This window comes from Orcinus orca, chromosome 2, assembly GCF_937001465.1.
Source record: "Orcinus orca chromosome 2, mOrcOrc1.1, whole genome shotgun sequence".
NCBI classification, from domain to species: Eukaryota; Metazoa; Chordata; class Mammalia; order Artiodactyla; family Delphinidae; genus Orcinus; species Orcinus orca.
The window spans coordinates 58,102,224-58,126,039 of NC_064560.1; the positions used below are offsets into that span (position 1 = coordinate 58,102,224).

Here is a 23,816-nt window from a genome sequence, read left to right on the forward strand (position 1 = left end):
GGTAGCGATTGTAGGGATATTTTAAAGACGGTTGTGCACTGCTTTTGACTTACGTTCTCCAGCCCTCTATTCTCTTTCCTAACCTAGTCATTGTTTGATGGGGACTCCAGCTCCACTTCATATTCATGTTCGAGAACTTGTTGATGGACTTGATGAAAGTGCTGAAGTTGATCACAATGCAAACAAACCAAACCAAACCAAAACAAACAAAACTTGTTCACCAAAGAGAAATGGAAGAATTTTTGCATGAAACAAATCAGTTGCCTGGTTTTCCCACCTGTATCACCTGGAGAAAAGATAAAGTAAGTAATTTTCAAAATCTTATCACAGCCCTCTGGTTGAAATGATCGATTCTTCCTGATTCTTCTCTCAAAAGAATGCAGGATCTTCCGAGGGGCCTTTTTGTCCTCTTGAAGGTGAAGTTCCCTCGGGTACTGATGGAGATTGGCGTCCACAGCCCCATTTCTGGATTCCTGCAGGGTGAAGTGAGGGGTTGCTGCACTAGGGCAGCACCTGGGCTAGGAAACCCCTGAGTGGTCGTTACCGGGCAGGAAGCGCATTCCCCTGTGCTTGAGCCTTGCTTGGCTGTGAGACCCTGACCAAGGCATGCACTCGCTCTGCCTGCTGCATTGCCACTTATTTGTTCTCAGATAGATCTGAAAATTTCCTCCAGCTCCACCTTCGGGGGTCTGTCTGGTAGAAATCCCTAATGTGTGACACACCACAGAAGTTTGGATAATGGAGTTGTAGTGGGTCCAATCTTACAGTTAGACTTTTTTTCCCCCCACAAAATGTATGTGTGTATGTGTGCGTGTCTGTGTGTGTGTGTTTCTGCCAGTTTCACGTTCTGGGGCTCTTAGATTTTCTATATTTTTTTTCTTTAGTAGATCAGAAGTAATCTTAGCTCCCTCCATCTGAAAGGAGTGGAACTGAAGGATGCAGTCCACAGATGCTGAGAATCTTTCTGTGACTTTTGTCTACCCGGTAATGTGAACGGAACAGGAGGACATGGGCCCTGGCTGACCTTTAAGTCCCGGTTCTCTTCTCTGGACTCCCATGCAGTTCCGGTTTCCAGCACACAAGACTTTCTGGTAGGAAAACTATTGAACTACAGAACACTTTTGGAGTATAGGGGCCAGAGAGGGGAGGGACTGGTGTGAGAGGCAGAAAGGGGCTCTTCACAGATCGTGTGGCATTCTGCCTGTTGCAGCAGTGTCTGTGTGTCTGGGACGGACGGATCAAATGGCAAGAGTGGCATTCAGTGGGGAAGGCCGGCGGGATGACAGGGGTGAATTCAGTTACTCTCAGCCTCCTTTGAAGCCCGCCGCTTAAGTGACCCCCTTTTAGTACCTTCTGTGGTATTGGCAGAGGAGCACAATTTGATAGGATAAAAACATTTTGCACTTGTAGTTATAAATCAAAAGAGAAATACAAGCATGTGTGTTGGGTTCCTAAAAGGAACAAAGTTGTGCTTATGGGTTGCATTCACAAGAGCCTATATCTGTGATCAATCTAGGCTACGTCTCTCATTCCACACGACGGCAGATGCCCAGATGGATCATCTCATCCGAGTAATGCATCAGTTGTCTCCTTTTGCTTGGCTTTTATCATTACGTGGAGGCGATTCAGTTTCCTCTGAACAGGGAACAGGGGAGGATCGCATCCTTACTCTCCTATCTGGTTAGGTTAGTAGGAGTTTAGGATGGTAATGGGTCGGAAGGAGACTTCTCAGTACCGAGTTCCCTTTTATTGTTTCGCCAGCTGATAGCTGGGCCCTGAGCCTCCTTTCCCAAAGGCCTGGCATGTGGATATTTCGTTAAATTGGCTAGGGCTCCGGTGCCTCTCATAGTGACTCTCATTATCTGCACTTCCAGGGGCCATCCTAGTCTCTCTGGTAGGTTCCCTATCCTTCTTTTTCCTGTCTGCTTTGATGCGAGGCTTCCTTCAAACCTGGCTCTTCAGAAGAGAGGCTGCACGCAGAGAAATGTCATCAAATATACATTTGCTTTCTGCTCAGTTCCCTCGGTGCCGGGAAGCACACTCCCCCACCCGGAGGGAGAGGACCTGCTGCTCTCCCCTGCTCCTGTTATTTTCCAGGGCCCCTCTCTAGGCTCAGCTCGGTTCCAGACATCCGAATCTATCCTTCCCTTCCCACCCCCTGCAGGTGTGGGAGCCTTCGGTAGGGGAGGGTGCGTGGGGCGCACAGGCAGCCGGCCTCCCCCGCTGGCGCTTACTCAGAACAGGTTTCCTCCCTCTAGCTCCGGACAGCCTGGCTCCTTGCATGGGGATATTGCTGAGGCATTATCTTTGAATCTTCTGCGAGGACAGCCACATGATAGATCGAACTCAGGTTTAAAGTGCTTTGACCAGACAACTGCTTTTGAAAACCCTGTGTGTTTCTTTCCCTCAGCTGTCCATAAAAGAGCTTAGCCACGAGGCATTTTGTGTTACAGGGAAGGCACGTCTAGAAACTGGTCCTTCCGGCATGTGAACTATCTGTGCCAGACTTCTGCCTCTCCTGTTTCTAGACATCACTGGAGGAGGGGGCAGGAGGGCTGCAGACTTCCCCAGGAAGCTGGGGACCTTTTCTGGGGTCAGGAGTTCATGCTGTTGGCCTGAGACTTTCTGGCTATAAGGCATGGACCCAGCCCATGGGACTGAGGAAAGTACAGTGGGCAGGACTTCTCAGACTTTCATAGGCAAACAGATCACAGGGGCGCTTGTTAAAATGCAAGTTCTGATCAGGTCGATCTGGGGTGGAGCCTGAGCATCTGCATTTCTCACAAGCTCCCAGGTGATGCTGCTGGTCTGTGGAGCTCCCTTTGGGTCGCCAGGGCTTACATCACTGCTGACCTTCTGTGATGCCAACTCAACTCTTTTTGGTATAATTTAAGTCCATTTCTGATGTCCGAGTAGATGGGGCCCAGCTGGCCTGTGTCCTCCTAATGACCTTCTAACGACCCTTCAAATTCTTGGGGATAATTATTGTCACTCCTAAGCTGTCTTATCAGTAGACTAAATATCTTGAACCCCTTTGAGTTTCCCCTTTTCCTGGTCATAATAAATTTTCCAAAGCTCTCTGGACCGAGTTACTTTTAAGTGCAAGACCATTGTGCAAATGGTAATTTATCTTTGCCTGGCAGAGGCATTTGAATGTAATTTTGGTGGTATTAAGAGATCACTTGGGGAATTTCATCTCACTCTGGTTCCAGACACTGAGAATGCCTGTTTACATTTAAACAACTTCACTTGACTCTAAAGATCACAACTTTTTTTTTTTGGAACCTGAAAATGAAATTCAAGGCTCAATTGTCTTCCTCAGCTGCCCTCCCTGTAGCCTTCCTGTGGGGATGAGCTGGTAATCAGCGATGCCCCCTGCAGCCCAAGATGCAAGGGTGCAGTCGCACTGAGTCACCCACTGCCGCATCTGGAAGCAGGGAAGAAATTGAGTACAAGGTTTTGAGCTTCTTCTACGGGGCAGGCCCTGTGTTAGCCACTGGGGAGACAGAGCTGAATAAATGGTCTCTGTCCTCCAGAGCTAACAGTCCCACGGGGGGAGCAGACATCAGTGTCAGCAGTTGCCAGGCAGTGTGACCGAGGCGAGGACAGATGGGTCAGGAGGTGTGGTGGGCAGGGGGCCTGCCGGGGGAAGGCAAAGCCAGGGGACATCCCAGGAAGCTTCCCTGAGAAGGGGCATGAGAAGAGGTGCGTCTAGAAGGATTAGCCGTTTACAGGGATTTTTCTGGTGAAACCAACGTGGGGAGTGGAGTTCAGAAGGCATTCTACACAGAGAGGGGGCCATGGGGAAAGATCCAGAAGCATAGACAGGCTTAAACCTTTCACTTCCTGCGACCCCTCAGTTGCACAAAGCCCTGTACCTGAACTGCCCAGACCTTGGGCCACACCTGACCAAAGAGAGAGAGAGTCCTTCCGGGCAGCTGTAGGTCTCTGGGGCCTTTTGTTTCTTGGGCCAGTGGTTTAAAATTAATTTAACCATATTTTTTCCATAAAATCTTACTAAATCCTAATGTACAAACCAGAGGAAATGTGACTGCGGCTGGGAGTAGGGGTTTGGTTTTCGTCTTGAGGTCCTCAAGGGAGTCCACGGAGCTCTATGGGTTCCAAGGAACACAGTTTGGAAACCTCTGTCCTGGAGCCTCTCCTTTTGCTCTTGGCAGTAACATTAAGAGTGTTATCTTGGTCTTATCGTGGTCTGTCTTGCCAAGTCTTCTTCACATTCTAGACGTCTTGCTGGTTGTTGAGTCAACAATTTTCAATGAAAAGAAACCAGAATTATCCAGTGTGACACTCTAACGAACATGGGGTATATGGGGTATGGGTGGGGAAGGAAACGTGGCAGGTGCTGTTTCAGAAAAAACTCCAGCCGTAGAGGACCACCGGAGGAGGACAGTGGAGCTGTGAGCTTCTTGCAGAGATGGGCTTTTTATTTTCAACTTTGTTACTCAATCTTTTCTAATCTTACGAGGCTTTTCAGAGTCTCTAAAAGCTGGCAAGGAAAAAAAAGCATATTTCTAGGGTATAAGACTCAACAAATTCTACCCAGGATCTTGCATCCCTTTTCATTGATGCAGCCAAGAGTGAGTTTTGAAAAGGGACTGTAAGCCAGAAATATAAGAATGGAAAAGTTCCACTGGCCCGGGGTGAGGCGGAAGGTTTCAGTTCGAGCTGGAGCTCCCGTGGGCATCTTCCAAAGCTCTCTTAAAGGAGGAAATTGATACTCTAAATGGGACAACGCCCAAAGAGAGCCCCACCCCTCACTGATGGGTGCCGCCAGCCTTCAGAAAGGGATCTGAAGAGCTCCCTCTGTTCACAGAGCCAGCTCCAAAAACATCATCATATGACTGATGTAAGGTGATGAAAGTAAGGTATGTTCGGTCTGGAGAGCTCCACTGGGTATGTGAGGAACCCTGATGGAGGGAAGGGGCAAACGAGGGTTCCCTCCAGGACGGGCATCTGTAGTTGTCTGGGGCTTGTTCTGCTGCCAGACCAACAACACATGGAACTGGGCAGCGTCCGGGAAGGCCGGAGAGCTGGCGATCAGCAGCCTCCGTATCCAGGTGGCCTCGTGTCCAGAGGTCTTGGGATCGGCCCCCATTGCCTTGGAAACGGGAACACCCGGAACTATGGCCTTGACTCCCAAACCGTGGGGATTCAGCTTCCCCTTGCTTCCTAGGGCGGGACTTAGGCTGGGACGGGTGACCAAAGACACTGGTTCCCGAGGTCCCACAGGACTGTCTGATGGGTGGCCAGTGATGAGCCTGAGCTGTCCACTTGGATGCAGAGGCTGCTGCCCGGCTCTCACCACGCTGCATGCCCTCCTTCCCTCCACTCCCCTGAGGGGGCAGTGGTACCTGCATGTGGGCAGTGAGTACACTGATGCCCAAGGGTACAGAGCTGGTGCAGGATGACATCTTGGGGGTCTGTCTAGCTCTTAGTCCAATGCATCACTCAGCCGGGTGCCTTCTTTCCACGGCTCTTGTCCGTGCTGAGTGGTGCGGACCGTTATTCCCAGCTTGGTCTCCTCGAGTGCCCCAGATTGTTGGGTCTCCAGAGCCTCCCAGGGGAGGGCGGGCATGCCAAACTGTTCTCCTTCCTGTAAAGAACAACGACAATGAACCTCAAAAGGATTGAGCCGGGGAGCAGATTTAGGCAAACTGTTAAAGTTTTTCGTTTTAAAAACAAACTGGTGGTTTATGACGAGCCTGTTTCAAAGCTGACTGTGTTACAGCCCCTGAGTAATTCGCTCGTATGCTAATTTTCCAAAGGTTTGGGTTCAGGAAAACCTCAAACATAGTGGCTAAGTACTTTTCCTTTCCTTTAAAAATTGTGTTTATTTTGGGAGGAATTTAATCCATATGTTTCAGATCTATTTCCATGTTACTCAGCAAAAGGTTGTTATTTGCCCAACATTGCTAAGCCATGAGTGTGCTTGGGTCCTTTCTCTCTCCTTCCCACAGCCGTCCCCAGGCTCTACCCAATGGGTGCTCACAGCTGAGCCCCGGGCTTGTGGCTGGTCGATTCTATAGCCTTTTATGAGACACAAGCAAATGTAGGTACTAGAGGTAAAAAGAAAAATCAGTAATACTGGTTCTGTCTTTATTTAACATTTCGATATTTGATCCGCGATAGATTTTTTTGCATTAATTTCAGTTTGTTAACTGTTGCATTACAATATTAGCTATAGTGATGACTGAGTTCTCACCCTTCTCCCGACCGACCCCCTCTAGGGCTCCTTCCTGTTGGGAGGTCAAAGTCCTTACCGTCAGTGCTGCTTCTGTTCTGATATTTTCTGATGCAGGTATTGGTGCCAGAGACACACAAACAAACTTTGGGGATGCTAAAGGCGCCTCCAGCTCTTAGCCTACCTGTTGATCTGAACTGGGGGTGTAGAAGTCTTAGGGCAAGTGGAGAAGAGACGTACGTGGGTCCTCTTTGACGTCCATGTGATCTGAAGGCGGTATTTTCCCTTCTCCGTTCCTTAACTTCCTTTTTGGAGAGGGAAGGAATTGTGGCGTTCCCTTGTAGAATGTTTTGCCAGTTATGCTGGCCGGATGTGTCACCATGTCTGTGACTTCTTCAGAAGAAATTGAGTTTACCAGATTTCTTAATTCAGTACCTGGTAACAAAAGAGAAAGCAGTTGTGGGATTTGGGTTTCGGAACTCTCACATGCAAGGATTTCTTCTCACGTAAGTGATTTTGTAAAAATAAGAAGGCACAGCAATCTCGGTGGTATCGATTTGGTTCACAGCTTTGAAGAAGCTGGGAGTTTCCTTTGGCCACCTAACTGTGGGCTCTGCATACACTTGAGCTTTCCAGGTGGCTGAGCTGAAATCTGTTTGCAGTTTTAAAATCGTTGGGCAATGTTGTTACAAATGGTAAGATATAAACATATCCCACGATTTTCTGAGAATGACCAGGTAGTGAAGTTCATTTTTCCTTTAAACATTCCCCACATACAGTTACTTTAAACAAGAAGCTATTTTTAACGTGGAAAAAAGATGATGCTTCTGCTGAATCTTGCCTAATAAGTATGAACTTGAGCTTCTGCTCTGCTGAGGTTGCTTGAGGACATCACCTCTCCAAGGTCAAGGGGAACAGAGAGGGGTAGAGTCGCACTTTGAATGGGGAATGTCCGCTTCACACAGGGCCCTTTGGTGGACTTTCTGGGAAACGTGGGGCAAGGCGAGGGTTTCCCCTCAGTGTTGGAGCACGGGGCTGGCTCCCATCTCAGCCGCTCCCGGGATAAGACAGTCATCTCTTCATTCAGGGCTCAGAGGCAGAGACTCTTTTATGTTCTGTTCTATTCCCAAGGACTAGCATATAGCAGGAACTCAAATGTGAATTAAATGTACAAATGCATGAGTCCTGCCTCTGAGTCCCAACCCGCGTCCCCCGCGCCCCCCCCCCCCCACAAGCATGTGCTTTCTCGGTGGAATAGAGTTGACGCTGAGTCTTGTGTATTCTGCTCTGGGAACTGAATGAACCCTGAGCCTGCCAATCACCTTCTCGGAGCTCTGTACTCTGGTGGCCCTGTGGTTATTCCCATCATGTTTATTCGTATCCAGTGCTTCTTGAGCGCTTATAAGTTCAGGCACCGGGCAGAGAACTTTACATACATCACCTCAGTTAATCCTCCTGACAGCTTTGAGGCAAGGCAAGGCCTCAGGTGGAGGAGTCTCTGCGAGATCCACCTGAGGTCACTTGCCTGGATGTCATGGAGTTGACGCAGGTCTGTGTGAGTCCAGAAACCCATGCTCTGAATAATGACTCATGTTCCCTGATTCTTAAACTTGGAGAAAGCACGTTGAGGGGAATATCGTAATTCATGATAAAGCAGTTTGAGAATAATGGCAACCCAGACACACTTGTTGATTCGCCAGTTCTTCCTGGGATTCAGAAATGACTCCGTGGCATCTCCCTGCCATGGAGAAGCTCCCAGTTGAGGAGATGGACAGACAGGCGTTCAGGTACCTACAGTCTGTGCTGTAAGGCAGGGGTGGACAATGTGGAAGCACTACAGATGGATGAGAAATAACTGCTGGGGAAAGAGACAAGGCATCATGGGGAACTGTTTTTTGATTGGGCCCTTTTTTTTAATTAAAAAAATGTTTTTCTTTTATTTTTGGCCGCACCGTGCAGCATGCAGGATCCTAGCTCCCCGACCAGGGATCGAACCCGCTCCCCCTGCAGTGGAAGTGCAGTCTTAACCACCGGACAGCCAGGGAAGTTCTGAGGGGGCCTTGAAGGAGTGTCCAGTTTGCTGGCCAGAGAAGGGAGGGTTAGGAAGGCAGGAAGAGCCTTAACTAAATTTAGAGAATCTAGAAAGCAGATATGTGGGGGAAGGTCTAGGAGTTCCCTGTCAATGAGACTGTAAAAGTGGGGGCAGGTGGTGATGGTCCTTCAAGGCTGAGTCAGGGCGTTCGGCCTTTCATGTAAGTGGCTTTGACGAGGGGAAGGGGTGTCGTCAATAGTTGGACATTAGACCGTTGTTCCTGGTGGCAGGTGGCTTGGGTTGGGCTTGTGTTCCTCAGTCCTAAGGGTGGTCTTGGCAGGAAGTCCATTCCAGAATGCCAGTTCTCACTCGAGAATGTAGCTCCTAGGGCCCAGCAAAGGCAATAAGGAAACTGCACTGCCTACAGTGAATTATTGGTGCCCGGACAAGAGGGAGAACATTAAGTTGGAAATATTTCAGGGATCTCGTGGCCCGAGACCGTGCCAACGTGAGGGCTGGTCCTTCTGCAGGTAGAGCTCCAAGCCTTTGAGAAAAATGCTCTGAGACTCAGGAGTCTTCGGGATTATTCCTCCAGGCTGATGCCTCCCTGCTTTCTGTATCCAGTCTCACTGTGGGGTCAGAGTGTTCTAGTCTTCATCCCGTGGCCTTTGTGCTGACTTTTTTGTAAGCACCTTCGTAATTCTTCACAAATTCTTGGGCAAATTCCTAACTGCTTTGTTTGACTGACCTGCAGCAGAAGTGGTGGAAGGAATGTGGGCGAAAGGGACAGAATTTTCACGGGAGGCCCACCTTGAGGAAGGAGAGAGCAGTCACTGTGAAAGATGGTAGTCCAGTTCAAATAGTCCAGCTTAAACTGGATGAAACAGATACTCTGAATGCTGTCTGGCCTGCAGAGGTGCCAGGGTGACCTTCCAACCTTCATCTCTTTCCTGCCCTGTAGCTGCAATTAAACATTCAGGTGATTTCAGTGAACCAAACCCATCCACAGATATTCTCTTAGCGTTGCTCCTGTACCCAGGACTGTATTTCGTCCTACAGCAAATCTAAGAGGGCCCATCGAATGACCAGAGGAGAGAGGGGTCATGAGGTCTGGGGCTCTGCCCTCTGACAGAAACATATTAGTTTAGATTCAGATCATCAATATCTCCAAGATGGTTCTAATCAGATGAACAGAGAGAAATATGAAGGAAGTATTTCAGAAAAGACTCCTTTAGATTTTGCTGACTACAGAATTAACTGTTTTTTATATTCTTTCCTCCTCGTGTTTTCAAGCTCTTTAGCTTATATTTTCCTTGATTAGAGGATGTTAGGGATGGTGTCACGAGCTGAAAAGGGGCATGAGCTTTGGAGCCTTGCAGACCTAACTGTGCCTCCGCCACTGATGAGCTTTGTGACCTTGGACAAGTTACTTCACCTCTGGGTGCCTTCGTTGTTTATTCACCCTCTAAAATGGGATGAGTGTGTATTATTCTGAGAATAATCCATGGCAAATAATAGTGAAATAATACATGGCAGACTTCTTAGAGTTGTGACCTGGTACATACGAGGTATATGGAGTGGCATTTCTCTTCCCTTTGTCAACAGACTTGATTGAATTAGTAGACATTTTAAGTGGAGAGGGCAGTGCTGGAACTTCTGGGGGCATTTTCAAACGTTCGGACTTCGGTAAACTCGGGGAAGTATCCAGTCCTGCAGCCACCCTCTGAATGGCCCAGGCATGCGCTCCAGAGGTCGAGTGCGGAGGAAAAGATTGTGTGCCAAGTTCAGCATCCGTGGGGACAGGGGACTGGGTCCTCCTGGCTCACCACTGCCTCTCCAGAACTGAGCTGGTCCTTAACACACATGTATGAATGAATGACATTTTAAATAAATTTAAAAAAATTTTATTGATGTATAGTTGATTTACAATGTTGTGTTAGTTTCAGGTGTACAGCAAAGTGTCACTTATATTTATATTCTTTTTCAGATTCTTTTCCATTATAGGTTATTATAAGATATTGAATATAGTTCCCTGTGGTATATAGTAGGTCCTTGTTGTTTATTTTATATATCGTAGTATATATCTGTTAATCCCAAACTCCTAATTTATCCCTCCCGCCTCTTTCCCCTTTGGTAACCATAAGTGAATGAATGATAGTTTAATTTTTTAAAAATGTTTAAAAATTTTATTGAACTATAGTTGTTTACAATGTTGTGTTAATTTCTGCTGGACAGCAAAGTGACGGTTACACATATACATATATTCTTTTTCATATTTTTTTCATTATGGTTTATCACAGGATGTTGAATAGTTCCCTGTGCTATACAGTAGGACCTTGTTGTTTATCCATCCTATATATAATAGTTTGGATCTGCTAATCCCAAACTCCCAGTACTTCCCTCCCCTCCCCTCCTCCCTCTTGGCGACCACTAGTCTGTTCTATGTCTTTGAGTCTGTTTCTGTTTTGTAGATATGTTCACTTGTGTTGTATTTTAGATTCCACGTATAAGTGACATATGGTATTTGTCTTTTTCTTTCTGACTTACTTCGCTTAGTATGATAATCCCTAGATCCATTTCCGTGTTGCTGCAAATGGCATTATTTCATTCTTTTTACGGCTGAGTAATATTCCATTGTATGTATGTACATCTTCTTTATCCATTCCTCTGTTGATGGACATTTAGGTTGCTTCCATGTCCTGGCTATTGTAAATAGTGCTGCAGTGAACACTGGGTGCATGTATCTTTTTGAATTATGGTTTTCTCTGGATATATGCCCAGGAGTGGGATTGCTGGGTCATATGGTAGCTCTATTTTTAGTTATTTTTAAAAATTAATTAATTAATTAATTTTTGGCTGTGTTGGGTCTTCGTTGCTGCACGCAGGCTTTCTCTAGTTGTGGTGAGCGGGGGCCACTCTTCATTGTGGTGCGTGGGCTTCTCGCTGCAGTGGTTTCTCTTGTTGCGGAGCACGGGCTCTAGGTGCGCAGGCTTCAGTAGTTGTGGCACACGGGCTCAGTAGTTGTGGCACACGGGCTTAGTTGCTCCGTGGCATGTGGGATCTTCCTGGACCAGGGCTCGAACCCATGTCTTCTGAATTGGCAGGTGGATTCTTAACCACTGCGCCACCAGGGAAGTCCCTATTTTTAGTTTTTTAAGGAACCTCCATACTGTTCTCCATTGTGGCTACACCAGTTTACATTCCCACCAACAGTGCAGGGGGGTTCCCTTTTCTCCACACCCTCTCCAGCATTTATTGTTTGTAGATTTTTTGATGATGGCCATTCTGACTGGTGTGATGTGGATGGACCTAGAGATTGTCATACAGAGTGAAGTAAGTCAGAAAGAGAAAAACAAATATATAATATTGCTTATATGTGGAATCTAGAAAAACAGTACACATGAACTTATTTGCAAAACAGAAATAGAGATACAGAGGTAGAGAACAAACGTATGGATACCAAGGGGGGAAGGGGCGTGGGATGAATTGGGAGATTGGGATTGACATATTACGCTACTACGTATAAAATAGATAACTAATGAGAACCTACTGTAGAGCACAGGGAACTCTGCTCAGTGCTCTGTGGTGACCTAAATGGGAAAGAAATCCAAAAAGGAGGAGATATACATGTATAGCTGATTCACTTTGCTGTACAGCAGAAACTAACACAACATTGTAAAGTAACTATAAGCCAGTTAAAAACAAAAAAGTCGACCAGTTTTTATTCTCAAAGGTCCTCTCAAAGCCTTTATAAACCACTGTGCAGCGTGGATCTCCAGGAGGGGAGTGGCCTACCCAGCACTTCCCGAGAGCGTTCTCCATAGAGGACTTGGTGAGACTCACATGCCGGGGAGCACGTGTTGGGGAAATTCTGGGCTCAATATTGATTAGTGGATGAGAATAAAAAACAAAGACTGAGTGTAATTGGGCCCCTCTGCCCCCAGATCCTTAATTGGTACTAATTACAGTTTTATGAACACAGGTATTACCTTTGAATTTGAGCAGAAGGCTTTTGTCAAGTTATCTTTATAATCTTTATCATTTTATTTTGGGGACAAAATGTTGCCAAGTGGGTTCCTGGCTTGGGGGATTTGAGCAATGGTCTAACCAGGGGTCAGAGACCCCTCAGAAGTTTCTCTCTGCTTTTCTGCTATTGGTGATTTTTCTCTGGTTTAACCACTGATGGTCTATTAGCTCTACTTCGCTTTTAAGAGGGGGTCCTACCTTGTTGTTCCAAACAGTTCCTAATCAGAAATTTCTCCCCCTTATTACCTGACACAAAGTAAGAGCAAGTTTACAGACTTGCCGTAACTATATCCATAGGACTGTCTTTTCAACCACAAGTTTCTTCTTTGCTTACCTGGATTCATTCACTAGTTTCTTCATGCACTTAGCAATTCACTGGAATCAGCTCATACAATTCCAGATGCTGTATTAGGCCCTGGGGGATGCGGCAGTGAACAAAATGGGCCGAGTTCTGCCTTCGTGGAGATTGCAGTCTAGAGCAGTGCTGTCCTAAAAACAAATGTGTAAGGTGAGCCACATGTGGAATTCTAATTTTTCTAGCAGCTCCATCAACACAAAGTCCAAAGAAACAGGTGAAATTAATACCATACTTTATCCCAACACATCCAAACTGTCCTCATTTCCATGGCTAATCAATATAGAAAGTATCAAGGTAGTTTACAGTCTTCTCTTCATACCAAGTCTTTGAAACCGGTGCGATTTTACACTTATAGCGCATCGCTGTTGGGACCAGGTGTGTTTGAAGTGCTCGTTAGCCTCAGGTGGCCACTGTATTGAAGGTTTAGAGAGAGAGTGGTTTAGAGAGACTTATAAGGAAATGCGCATGCGTATGTGATTTCAAACCATGGTTGGTGATACGAAGCGAAGTTAAAAGGTACCAGGAGGGGCTTCCCTGGTGGCGCAGTGGTTGAGGGTCCGCCTGCCGATGCAGGGGATGCGGGTTCATGCCCCAGTGTGGGAGGATCCCACATGCCGCGGAGCGGCTGGGCCCGTGAGCCATGGCTGCTGAGCCTGCGCGTCCGGAGCCTGTGCTCCGCAACGGGAGAGGCCACAACAGTGAGAGGCCCGCGTACCGCAAAAAAAAAAAAAAGGTACCAGGAGGGAAAACAGTCAGGGCATCTGGGGAGCTGGGTGGTGGAGGGGGGAATGGAAGGAGTTGGAGGGTGGGAGGAGAGTCTCTTTGAAAGAGCAACATTTAGGCAGAGCCGAGGAGGATGCTGTGGAGGTTTAGATAGACCGAGAGTGGGGCAGGAATGCCTCAGGCAGCAGGAGTGCATCGAGGCCCTGGGATGAGACCTGAGAGAGGCCCAGTCTGCCTGGGGCAGGGAAGGAGAGGGGCAAGGCAAGACTGGAGTGGAAGGTAGGGGAGGGGAGTGGGGCAGAGGGAAGGTCGTTGCAGCATCCTTCAAAGCACGTTCAAGACTGTGAACTTCGTTTAAATGCGATGGAGTCATTCAATGGTTTTAGGCAAGGGAGTTACATTGTCTGATACTTGTTTTTCAAAAGGGCCCTCTGGCTGCTCTCAGATGACTTCCTGTGGGTAGGGGGTGGCGGTGTGTGTTGCGGGGTGGGCAGCGGTTGGCAAAAGCAGGAAGAACACAGAGGAGGCTCTGGTGCTGGGCAAGGGGCGCAGAGATGGTGAGATGGCGGTGGAGAGAGAGCTGCGGGTGGATCCCGCTGGTGTTTAGGAGACAAGGTGGGCGGAACGGGATGGTGGTTTGGACATAGGGTGAGGGAAAGGGAGGTGTCTAGGGAAACTTCCAGGTCTGGGGGCTGAGTACCTGGGTGGGTGCTGGGAAGACCGGAGAAGGTTTGGGTTGGAGATACACATTCGCGACGCCAAGGGGCATGACCAAGCAAGAAACCTTGCATCTTTTCAATAGGGGTTATTCATTGCTTTCAAAAAATCAGTGACCTTTAAATGCTATGGAATGTTTAATGATTATCTCTGAGAGTAAGGTATGAAATTGCTTCTGTTCCATTTTGCAATTTATTATTGCAGTTATACACAGTTTGTATCAGAAAGTATTTCCATAAAGAGATGCTTTTTCTCCCCCCCCACCACACTTTTAAAACACCTTGAAACAGACCTTAGCAAGGATTTTCAACAGAGATTTGGGTTAGCTTCTCTTCGCTGATTACGCTTGGACCACAGAGTGCTTTGCAAATGGACAAGATCTGCGGCGAAATTCGGTGTCACTAACGTGTACCCTCAGTGGGTCCATTTTTCGTCTTGGATGGCTCTGATTGAGAACTTGAAACCCAAAGTTGTACTCAACAGGAGGCTGCCAGGAGATGAATGAGCAGGCTAAAGGTACTCTGGATGAAATGCTCTTATCACAGGACTTGTGGTACGTGCTCCGTGTCCCACTTACATGGGTGATAAGTCAGCAGTGCTTTTATCAGTCTGACTTTTATCGAAACAGATACCAGCGCCCTTGAAGCTTTGAGTCAGTGCCAGGTGAATCAATAAAACCAGGAGATATTGCATTTGCTTAGCCAGTTTACTCAGCAAACACTTATTAATCAACCACTCTACACCAGACATGGAGCGTACAAAACACCATAATTCATTCCCCTACCTTACAATTCAAGGTGGGGTGGTCCTGTGAATAAAGGAGAACAGTAAGACATTCTGTGTTCGTGCAAGGCACAGAGGGGGCAGAAAAGTGAGAGGACTCCATTATTCCTGGAGGACTTAATGCTTGATTTGAACCCTACGACATAGTGAGAATCTGTCCGTCAGTCAGAGAAGGGCCCTTTGGACACAGGGAGATCAGACAGTGTGTTTCATGAAAGGAGCTACCAGCAGTTCAATACGGCGGGAGTGTTTGGACAAAGCCAAATGGGGCGAGAGATGAAGGTTTGGAGTGAGAGATGTCCAGAGAACGGTTCCTTTTGGGTGATTTTGTAAAATCTTTTCGTGTCGTCCAATCTGTTGATCATCTCCTTCTGGATTTCTTCCGTCAGTGTACAATTCTAGAGTCTTCTGGTGGTCCTGTGGATTGATTTTTAAGCTCCTTGACCTGCGTGGAATTTATTTCAGTTCGTGGTGCAAAGACAGATTCTAACTTAGTTTTCCCCTCAGTCAACTAACCTGTTATCCAAGCACAGTTTTCTTGAACAGGCTCTCCTTTATCCATTGGTTTGTACTGCCAGTGAAAGCTTAGCTGATCCAGTTACCAGCGTAGAAGATGGCAGAAATGTGATAAGGCTAGCGTGGCAGGAATTCAGCCAGACATTCGATCTGACCATCTGGGCGGACTTCAGAGATTCCATCTCAGTGGACCAGGCCTGGCTATGTCTCCAAAGCTCTGCAGGGACGCGGTCAGCTCTGCCGGCTGTTCTGCTCTAAGAATTTAGCCAAATGAGGATCAGTCTGGTGGCACACTGGGCTGCTAGCCGGCGTGCAAGCTCTACATCTGGGCAGTCCCTGGGCAGCGCTGTCTGGGGAGAGGAGCTGGATAATTCCTCCTTGGGTTGGGTGGTCATCTCTGTAGCCTGAGAGAGACCACTCACTGGGGTGCCCATGCTTACCCAGACTACGGAAGCCCTGGTCCAGAGGGATGCCAGCATCCTGGGTGCAGTCTCTTCCACGAAATAGAAAGTTTTATGCACAAATAGTGTAAGGAAATCTGTTCCTAGCCTATGTTGAAGAGGTAGCTGAAATCCCCTCACCGTCCTCTGGGTGCCCAGAGTATCTCTGTTATGACAGACCCCGTGAGTTATATGGTTGGATGTCCGTTCTCCCCCTCTGCCTGGGGGCTCACCTCTTATTTATTTATAGAGCCTCGGGGCCTATTGTAGGTTGTGACAGAGTCACTGCCTGCTACCTCTATAGAATGAATGAACGAATGAATGACTAATAAGTGAACGCGGCTGGCTTTTCCATGTCTTCCCACAGCTGGACTAGTTAACACTGGTGGTGGCAACTCCTTTCAGACTGTTGGTCTTTCTCTTTATTAAAGTCCTGGGAAAACCTTGACTGTAATGTCATCGTACTTCAGGACGTCTTCCTCATCCAAGGCTTTATTTTTCATGGAATACATGTGATAGTCACACTCTTGGGGTGTCTTTGCAAACCATATTTTCAAAAAACTTACTTTATATCCAAGTTAGAAAAGAGATTCATATTCTAAGAAGATTTGCCAAGTAATTAAGGTTCCTACTGTTTCTGACCCTATTGAAAAGATGTGTAGGGGCAAAGGCATTGAGTTTACCTCTCCTTTTAACTTTCCAAAAACCTGTTAGAAAGTGGAGCTGTTGGTCTAGAGGTTTGGGGGCCAATGGGGAAACAGCTCAGCCTGGTGCACGGGGCCTTCCATGGCCGGACGGCACCTGCCAGCCAGCTGGCTCATCTGTGTCTCGATTCAACTGTCAGAACGGCTGGAGGCTGGCTGGTCTAGGATGTCCTTGCCCACATGCTTGGCGTTGGCTGACTTTCTTCTGAGGGAATAAGGGGCACTGGACCATGTATCTCTTATCATCCAGCAGGCTAGCCTGGGTGTGTTCTAAGGTGACTGATCCGGCTCTCAGAGACAGAGGGAAAGCATGCCTGGATCTCAAAACTCAATGGCATATCATCACTTCTGCTTCATTCTGAAGCAGGACCAGCTCATGTTCAAGGGGAGAAGATTTTGATTCTGCCTTGAGATGGGAAAAGCTACAAACCCATATTGCAAAGGACACGGATCTAGGGAGAAGAGCAAAGGGTGGGGGGAATGGGGCCATATTTGTAATCAATCCATGACACTTGCCTTGAATAGAATTGCTTCCTCCATAGTCATATTGCACTCGGATGTACTTATATGGTGACACCTTGCATGATTTCTCTCTGAGCCTTAAGTGTGCAAACATGTCGTGGTACCTGCATTCATCTCAGCTGGCACCTGGGTCATCAGTTAATCTTTTGGGGATGTGTTGGCCATCCATCCATCCTCCAAGTACAGTAACAAGGACAGGCCAGCACCTGGGAGTGGGAGTACCCAGGAGGTAGGGGACCCTGTGGTGGGAAGGGGGCCATGCAACACAGGATCTTGGCTGCATTTCCTGAAGGCTGGCTTAAGCCATCAGCTGCTGCAGGGCAGGTCCCAGAGCCCGAAGGAAGCCCTGTTCACCCTTCCTGATGCCCTTGCCTTTAGCCGGGTGTGGGTAGGCAGGTTCTGCCAGCTGAGGTTCCAGCCCTTACCCACCCTGTCAGCAATGCAGCCCCCAGAGGACCTCCTCCAGGCCCTGCCCACACACCCGGATGTTGACAGGGGCATGGCTCCAGCGCCAGCTTTCATGGATGGTCTCATCGCTTTTAAAATAATGACCGTGGGGTGTGGGCTGGCCAGAGTGGTGACATCACTTTGCTGCAATTCTGGGTCAGTTCCTGCTGCTTTTCACCACATCTTTGAATGACTGAAATAAATCTACTGGTTGGGTACGTGTCCTGGAAGGTTTCTGGCATGTTGACACTTCCATCTTGTGATGTGATCAGGAGAGCGATGGCTTTGAGGTCAGAGGTCCTGGGTTCAAGATTCTGTCACTGGCTCGCCGTGTGAACTCGGACCACCAGCTTCGCTTTTCCAGGCCCGAGTTTTCTTATTTGTACAATGATGGATCCACCCCTGCTTTTGTAAAGGAATGGTGAGGTTGAACTGGGATCTTCCATCAGAGCCGCTGGGATGTGTGAACTGCACAAAGGTGCTGGAACAGGGGGGAAATGAGAGCTGAAATTCTCCCCCACTCTGCTCATGAAGCTGGGTGCCCTGCTAGGGGGGCTGTGTCTGCTCTGAGGAAGGGGTACATTTCTCTTGGCACAGAGGTGCTCCCAACTTGCCGGACTGCGTACCCTTGGGGCTGCATCAGCCCAGAGGCGTTGCCTCTTCCAGAAACTCACATAGATGCCCATGAGATGGCCCAGTCCTGCCTGTTTCCCCTCTGGATGTCTTCTCACTGGACCCAAGCTCACTGCTGTCAGGTAAAGGTTTTTCTCCCGAGAATAATTTTGGCTTTCAGTTGGTTACTATTTTAACAGACCTTTAAAATCCTAAACCAATAAATGGTAAGAAAGGGTCATTCCAGGGTCACAGATTAGGATCATGGAGACTGGAGTGGAGTGTTTCCATCCCTCCCACCTTGATTTTATCTTGAACGATACCTTGTGGGTAAGGGATTGTATCTTCTCAATTACGAAATTCTGTTGAGTTTCCCCAGCCTTCCACCCACGAGAGCCAACATTCCGGTCACCTCTGAGGCCTACGTGGTCCTGGCAGGGAGAAAACCATCTGCACTTGCACTGGGTACAGACTTACCACGCAGAATGGCTTCTCAAGGCCATTGTTCTCCACTGATGTTTCCCAGAGCCCTAAGAAGAGGGTGATTCCTGAGCCCGTTGTGAACTGCCCCTGCCCTGAGAGCTCATTCTGTATTTCCTCACATACCTTCCTCGCCCAGTGCAGAGGTGGATGACTTCACACAGCTATGAAATGACCAGGCAGGAGCGGCATCCTCCCCATAGATGTATGAACAGTATTCAGGTCAATTTTTTAAAGATAAATTTATTTATTTATTTTTGGCTGCGTTGGGTCTTCGTTGCTGCGCGCCGGCTTTCTCTAGTTGCGGTGAGCGGGGGCTACTCTTTGTTGCGGTGTGCAGGCTTCTCACTGCGGTGGCTTCTCTTGCTGCGGAGCACAGGCTGTAGGCACGTGGGCATCAGTAGTTGTGGCACCCAGGCTCAGTAGTTGTGGCGCACGGGCTTAGTTGCTCTGTGGCATGTGGGATCTTCCCGGACCAGGGCTCGAACCCGTGTCCCCTGCATTGGCAGGCGGATTCCCAACCACTGCGCCACCAGGGAGGTCCCTTCAATTCAATTTTGACCCAAACTTTTAGGCCAAATTGGATTAGGAAATGTGCAACCAAGAAGGTTTAATTTTAGGATTTTATGTAAAACAACACAAGCGAAACCAAAAAGAATCTTGCAAGAAGCAAATATAGTAATGGAAAATTCCCCGGGCCGGGAAGCAAGGCAAGGAAGGTGGTGATAATGATGGTTATGGTTTTTTGAATACCTACTATCTTCCAGGCACTATGATCAATATTTGCGTTTCTTGCCTCATTTAGGTCTCCCAGCAGCTCCACGAGGTTGGGTCTGTGCTATGCAGACTACCTAGGTGAGATAAAAGAGGCCTAGAGAAGTTAAGCAGCTGGCCCAAAGACACACAGCGCATCTGTACGCGTGTGCGGTGCTGGGTGGATGGGGAGGCGTGCTGTTGGAGCTCAGGTCTCTTCTTTGCTTCTCACTCATTTTCTGTTGTGGGGAAGTGCCTAACTTTGGCCCTCACAGATCCCATCTGGAAAATGAATCTGTTGGACCCCAAGATCTCTTTTCAGCTCTGAATTACTCTGATCTCTATGACTTGCGTCTTGCTGAAGATAATGGTGCTTTGGGGATGCTCTGTTTGTAAATGATGTTGCTGCCCCGCCAGAGAGCATGTGAGACAGCGTTGAGAGCGTAACGGTCATTTGATGGCGAGAGTTCTGGGATAAGGAGTACGAACCCCAAGTTTCATTTTCGGCTTCCACACCAAGTGGCTCTGTGGCCTGAGACAGGTTGCTTCTGAGCCTCAGTTTCCCCACCTGTAGACAAGACGGTGGAGTGGGATTTTTCTCCAGGACCCTAAGAGCCCTGGAGGAGGATGCCAGCCCCTTTCCCCAGCTTCTCCAGACATCCGAGGGCAGATTTTCATGCAGGATCAGACTTTGGAAGCATCTGTGTCTTTCCTAATGGATGACTGGGATTTCTTCACATCAGGTGAACATTTCAAAACTTCTGGAAAGGACTCTGACATGAGAGCAAATGGATCTTCCTTTTGGGATAAAAACCAAGATCTTCCCTCTGGTGAGAACAAGCTGAGACAGATTTCTTGTCCTAGTACCTAAACCATGGGGCAAGCGGAAGGGCCGGGTAGAAAGAGTTTTGATGTTGCTTTTGTCGTTGTCGGGAAAAGTTTTAGTTCCTCTCTAACGTGGGAGGTAGCCCAGGCCTGAGTTTCTTGGAGACCCAATGCCGGAAGCAAGTCACATGGCTGAGCCATCGTTGCTGCCCCGCGAGTGTACGTTTGTCCCTGCAGGCGTTCAGCTGGTACGAAAACCCCAATTTCTGTGTCCATACCCATCCCGCCCCAGCTCCCACAACTGCATGAAAGCAGGAGAGGCAGACTGATACCTCTTACCTCAAAAGCCCAAAGAGCAGGCTTGGCACGCTGATAAAATCAGCTGAGAGATCCTATCACCCCGGGAAAAACCGGTCAGCTTCATCCTGACAAAACAGCTAAAAGCTGTTTGCATTCTGTATGAGTCAGGTCCAGAGCAAAGGAATATACAGATGATGATTATGGGTGTTTTTAAAATCTGCCTCTTCCTGCCCGGCCCAGGACAATATTTACAAAGCGGACATGCAAACAAGAAGCCCTTCTTTTCAGGTTTCGATGGCCTCGTGAGCCAGGCTCTTCCCATGCTGGCGTCCTTGCCCAGCACCAAGGTAAGTGTTGAAAGAGCGCCTCTGCCAGCCCCCTGAGCCCGCCTGCTCTGTGTTGGTTACGGTGTGGTTGGTAAGTCCAGGGCAGCGTTGCTCTTCCTTGAATAAGACACAGACCCCTTTTCAGGAAAAGCATTCTCAAGGATGTCCAGTGTTGACCTAAAGCACCTTTATTATTTTGTTATTTAGATACGTACACACGTAACACCAGGTGTAAATTCCTTCAGCTTAGAGTTCTTATACAACTATAGATCTAAAACAAATTTACAGATGATATGCAAACAAAACTCTAACATGAATGAAATTCAGATCGTCAACATTACCTCGATACGCTGCCTCTCAGTTTCTGACGCTGGGCTTCATAGGAAAAATGCTTTATCGCTAATGTCTCGTATTTCACTTGTTAGTGTCTTGATTTATTTGGTTTTGTGTATAAAGGACCATTGTTGGAGTTATCTTGTGTCATCCCCTGCCCCCCCCCCGCAATGTGGTAACACTGAACTCATTTGGGGCCACAAAGCCATTATTTTATGAAGCCAGTTTCTGTAAAAGGAAATCAATATCTACCATGGAAAAAAATGTCACATACTGGTTAATGGATGGTCTTCGTGGTGTGTTTACTGACTGCTAACGAACAATTGAATGTTGGCCTGGGCTAGGTCAAGGTCCGAGTAGTGTACCTGCTAGCAGCCTTCACAGTATCCTACAGCTTGGGGGAGATGGGCGTGCCCGTACCAATGTGTGGTGTGATGACTCACTTCTACCACTTATTCCAATTAGTGTGAAAACTTCTTAGAGGGCATCTAGACATCAGTTTGGTCATGTCTTGATCCCAGGTAATGCAAATGTTGGCGCTGAGATTGCGTGCAGCACTTCATCATAACGATCCTGAACGTACTTACGTTGTAGAGCCCCTGAGACGATGTCCGTAGCGGTCTCTGAACCCCAATTTTGAAAAACATTCTTCTGGAGACAAGCCCATGGTACTCATAGAGGATAAAGAGATCTCCCCAACAGTGAAGGATGGTCCGAGAGAAGAGTTTTCTCCAGGAGCCAGGAAAGAGCAAATAGCATGAATTTACCCACTTGATCATTTATTCACTACGTATTTTCTGGAGCTCCATCTTTTTCATATACCTAGTCTAGGGGATATGAGAAAGGGCAGTGGTGAAATTAAGTACATCTGCTCCCTTAGCCAGTGGCTTGGGAGGGTTCGAAGCTCTTTGGAACAGCTCTCTAAACTAGACTATAAGCCCTGGAAGAGAATTCACATCTAAGCTTTAGAGTTATGACACTTATTTTGCACAATAGTGTACTGTTTGATCGTATTTACTTTCCACTTCTCTTTTCAAATGACGTCTGGCCATTTCCAGGAATTGAATCCTAAAAAGAGTAAAAATTTGCCACCTTTAAGAAGGGTGGAGAGTGTGCTGCGGCCTTCAAAGGCCACTCCCTGAAGAATGATGTTAGCATAAGTCCCCAGTCCCTTCAGAGGGTGTGTGGGATGAGATAATGACCATCCGGATGTCTCAGTTCTGGTGCGTTTGTTTAAAATAGAAGAGCCTCAGTTTACGATACAAGAAATAGCCCGTGGAAGTGAATTGATGATCACTGAGTGACCATCAGAAACACAAAGTACCACAAGTTTTTGTGAGAGGTTTGGATTGTGGGGTGGACGTGTTCAGGGCAGCTTTAAAGAAGTGATCAACTCATCTGGGACCTTAATCTCATCTGCAAAATCCTTTCACAGCAGCACGTATGTTAGTGTTTGCCTAAATAACTGCAGGCAGTTGCTGGGCATCTTGGTGGGGGAATCGTAGAATCCTGCCCACCGCAACTGATAAATTGAGTTCTTTCTTAATAGTGATATGGACGTACAGCATGGTGACTTTGTTGAGACCACCCTTAGTGTCTTACAATGCAAAAGAAGTCTTACAAATATAGCTTTCAACTGTTTCACCTTTTGATCTGAGTAAGATTCGTTTTGGACTCTCCTGAAAAGCAGCTTACTGTTTTTTTTGAATCGTGTGTGCTCTTTGAACTTGTTCTTAAAATGGTTCAGTGACTTGGCTTCTTGGGAACTTTCTGTTCCTTGTTCATCCACCTACTTTCCTTGCCCATTCATCTACCCATCCACTAGTCTCTCCATCTACCAAATCACTCACCAGTCCGTCTGTCCATCCACCCATCCACCCGTCCATCCACCCGTACACCCACCCATCTGTCTGGCCTTCTGTCCATCTGACCACCTCTCCAACAGTCTATTCAATTATACTTCCCCCATCCGTCTGCCTACTCAACCCCCCATCTACCCATTCACCTGTCTATCCATCAGCCTACCCATCACCCAGACATCATCTTTGTTATTGATTTGTTAGAACTGTTTTAACACTAATTACATGCTAGGCCCTGCAGTGGGCACCAGAATACTAGGATTAAAATCTCTTCCTTTAACCGGCTTATGCTCTAGTGGGGAAGGGAGACAGAAAAGTAAACAGATAATTCCAATTCAACGTGAAAAATCCTTTAATAAAAGAATATATTTGGTGGTTTAGAAGCCCAAAGCAGGTAGGAGCTAATCATGTCTGGGGAACTCAGGCAAGGAGAAGACATACGAGTTGGCCTTTGGAGGGTGAGTTGTCTCACCCAGAGTGAGAGCCTGTTGCCTGCTTCCCCATGTCATGGAGAATGCAAGTGCTCTGATTCCTTCTGAGTGTGTTGTTTCGCCCAGTGTGATTGATCTCCTGCAGGAATCCCAGAGCACAGCCCTGGAGGGCTAGATCAGTGGCATTTGCTCCGCTCTCTCCTGGACATGGTCAAGTGCAGTACTGACATGAACACTTGAGTCATGCCAGAGGCAACCTTGCTCAACCGACAGTGAAGAGTGTCTCATCCTGTATCGCACTCCCTGGGAGCCTGATTTAAACACGACCTACAGACACCTTGATCTCTCTGGCGTAATTTGTCCAGCTGCTTTGAGTGCCAGGGAATTCTTGTCATTGTGCTTGAGGGCTCGCAGTCGGCATGGCTTT

The 23,816-nt window shown here is 47.6% G+C and overlaps 1 protein-coding gene across 7 annotated transcripts in view; it reads left to right on the forward strand.

Moving 5' to 3' along the window:
• Window positions 1–23,816, forward strand: part of CEMIP (cell migration inducing hyaluronidase 1) — a 162,791-nt gene that overhangs the window by 2,569 nt on the left and 136,406 nt on the right. For 2 of the 7 annotated variants that reach the window (XM_049704969.1, XM_049704976.1), the window contains exons 2-3: window positions 88–302; window positions 885–1,091. The exons of 2 other annotated variants lie outside the window; for them this stretch is intronic. The gene's annotated coding sequence lies outside the window, so the exon portion shown is untranslated. Of the gene's footprint in view, window positions 1–87; window positions 303–884; window positions 1,092–19,058; window positions 20,788–23,816 lie in introns of those variants that run through there. 3 more of the 7 variants (XM_049704982.1, XM_049704986.1, XM_049704993.1) reach the window with 3 other exon arrangements.